Below are 3,036 nucleotides of genomic sequence, written 5' to 3'. Positions count from 1 at the left end.
TGCGGGGGGAGCAGCTTGTCCGGGCCGCAGCCGTGACCCCGTGAGCTGGGGTTGAACCCCCGATGGTGTGTAGCTCTCTCGGGGCTCAGGCACCGGCGCTCAGCTCACCCTGTGCTTCGCGGTGCAGCAGGATGGATTTGTTCGCTCGCGTTCCCCGCTCTGCATCACCTTCTTTAAAGTGAAGTTTGGTAGAACCTCAGGTGATGCGGCGGAATGGGCTTTGCAGTGGCACAGAGGCGCGTGTGAGCCCTGAATCTTCATTTTCACCAGAGTGACGAGGGCTTGTTTCCCTAACTTGTGTTGTTTTGGGGAGGCTAACGCGTTTGAGGTTTCTATAAGTATATTTAAAAGCTTCACAAGGTAATTGTCACTCTAATTCCCTCCCGAATGGCTTTCTGAGTGCGTTTACGTGCCAGAAGGTGACGTGATGAGTTTGGAATAAGCAGTACTCCGTGTAGCAGCCTTGGGAGGCGCAGGTTCACTTCTGTTTGCTCGTGTGTGTGAGGACTCCGTAAACGTGGAGTGGGTGGTGGTGTGTGTGCAGCAGCATTTCCTCGGGACTTGTCGGAGGTGGGGTACTCGTTCTTGCTTTTTAAGTGTACAGTGATGCGTCTGATGCTGTGATGTAAGAACAGATTTGTTCATTGAAATAAATTGGAAAACGTTACAGCTTGCCTTATAGCTGGTGAGTGGAAGGAGAAGAGCCTTTATCTGCTGCTTCTGCGGCAGTGCCAGGACAGAGCGCGTGTGTAGGAGGCTGCAGGGTCATATCAGCAAATGGACGTTTTCAGGATGCTCTTTCCTAAGAGCACAGACAATTAAATCATCCAATTACTCTCTGCAATACTCTGGCAGTATTCCTTCCTGCTAGTAGCAAAGGCAGGTAGTTATGTCAATGTTTATGGTGAGGCCAATGTGACATTTTAGGTGTGTTTTTAATGTGCCTTTTATGTGGACGCCGCCCTCGAGTGCTGTGGCTGAAGAGGAGATCTGTTCTTTGGGTTTGCATTGCATAACCTGATTTCCATTCCTTTAAAAAGATATGTTTTGAAGCTTAGCCTCTCAGATTGCCTTTAAGGGACTATATTGTAGAGACAGAAAAAATGAGTATTTAGACACAACAGTGCCTTCTCCTGGAGCATTTAGTAGTTCATCTGTATACTTGCTCTGGCACTTTGCAGGGTGCCCAGCACAGAGTGAGGAAATGGCTGACTTTGTGAACTGCATTATTAGTTACACAATCTAACAGCAGGTGAGAGGATAAAATAAGGCAGTTATTGTAGAGAGCTGTCTAAAATTCATGTTCTTGTGACATAGGATCCTCTGTAGAGTCTAGGGCCTTGTCATTATGTCTAAATTTTCTTTGGATCCTGCTATATGTTTTTGTTTCACATCCTCCCTGCTGTGAATTAGTTGTTCCTACTTTGGCAGGAACAGGGAGGGACACATATGAGAAGTCAATTTTAAGAGTCATCTCTGAAGTCCTTAAGAAGCTGACGTTGCCGGCTAAAAATGCTGCTCCTGAGGCAGTACTCCAGCAGATAGGCCTTAGTGTCCTGAGATGTCTGTTCAGAATTGGTGTTGATTACATGTGAGAGTGTGTGATCTGTAAATGATACGATCTCGGCGCAGGGGGTTTGCAGAGTTCTGGAGCCTGAACAGATGGCTGCAGCGTTGCACCGTTCCCCTTCAGCTGGGGCTCCTGCCCGTGGGAAGGAGGAGGGTGCAGGGCAGCGTGCCGTTGCCGGCAAGGGTGCAGGAGGCCTTACCACCTGCTAACTCAAATGCCTGCGTTTTTACATCCTTTTTTTATCCAGGGATCAAAAGGTGAAACCTTTTACCTGCCAGTTTACTGTAAAGACACAACCTGGCCATGGTAAGGAGGCATCTATAGCACAGTCCACCTGGTATCTTTTTGAGGTCCTTGCTGTAAATGCATTAGAGTAGTGGCAGATCTTGCTGCCCTGCAGCGTGTCCCTACGGGTCGTGTGTTGGCAGTGGCAGGTGCGTGTTGCGATGAATCCGTGCCCATGTTCTGCGTGTAGCTCTTTGTCTGCAGAAGTCGTGCCTCTGTTTCTGCTGAGTTATGCTCTGGTGTCTTCCTGCTTTTTTCCTTCCTTCCTAATTCCATGTCTCTCTGCGAGCTCTGCATCTCTGGAAGATATAGTTCTGCTCTTAGTGCTTCAGCAAGTGCTGTCCGGAATGAGGTTTCCCTGTGTGCTGGGATTTCAGAGCCACCCTGTGCCCCTGACCTTAACTTCTTAACTGTTCTGTTTCAACGAAAGTCAAGTTTTGTCACGTGTATTGTAAATTAAACAGGTGTCCTGCTATTAGGATTATGATAATATAATTTAGCTGTCTGCTGGTTTCTCCAGCTTATTTAAGCCAGGAAGCTTTGTGAACTATTTAGGAAAACAGTCATTTGGGTCAAGCCAGGCCTGTGCCCTGTGGGTTCATGGGTGAGGTGTTTGAGATTGGCATGCTGCAGAAAAACTGAACACCTTCTAACGTGGTTGTTGCTATTAGAATACAAAAACACTACATGTATAAAACACCAGTATATAAAATAGGTGACAATCCATGCAAGTCAGCAGATGTAACTTTTTTTTTTTTAACCTGCTCCCGCTTTCTCTACTGTAAAAGAAATCTTGCTTTGAGAGGCCTAGGAAGGACTGAGCTGGATTGGTTAAGCCTGAGGATGCTTTTCACTGTAAAACTGTGGTCTTCCCTTTGTAGTTGTATCACTAGCTCCCTAAAAGAATAGTGCAGTTTTGCCAGAAGATTGATTATTTTTTTTTCTTTTTTTTTAGCTCACTTGGCTTTGTCTTTGCAAAATGACAGTTTGCCATGTCGGAACTTGTTAATTGTTTAAGCAGCTACATAGCCCTTGAACTTTTTTCCATATCTGGAAAAGTTTACAATATACCGAGCTGTGTTTAATAGCTGCATGTGCTAGTACAATAATGTGGTTTTTGGGTCGTACAGTTTCCTCTGAATTACGACGGTACAGAGAGTTCCTCTGTGTGGCAGGATTCC

At 46.1% G+C, this 3,036-nt stretch overlaps 1 protein-coding gene across 2 annotated transcripts in view; it reads left to right on the top strand.

The window, feature by feature from the left end:
- Window positions 1-1,795: 1,795 nt before the first annotated feature.
- The window catches only part of THRAP3 (thyroid hormone receptor associated protein 3), a 32,336-nt gene continuing 31,095 nt past the window's right edge, over window positions 1,796-3,036 (top strand). For both annotated transcript variants that reach the window (XM_009328219.1, XM_009328214.1), the window contains exon 1: window positions 1,796-1,876. The gene's annotated coding sequence lies outside the window, so the exon portion shown is untranslated. The remainder of the gene's footprint in view (window positions 1,877-3,036) is intronic.

This window comes from Pygoscelis adeliae, unplaced genomic scaffold (genome assembly GCF_000699105.1).
Source record: "Pygoscelis adeliae isolate BGI_AS28 unplaced genomic scaffold, ASM69910v1 Scaffold387, whole genome shotgun sequence".
Classification (NCBI taxonomy): domain Eukaryota; kingdom Metazoa; phylum Chordata; class Aves; order Sphenisciformes; family Spheniscidae; genus Pygoscelis; species Pygoscelis adeliae.
This window is presented reverse-complemented; position numbering and strand designations above follow the sequence as displayed.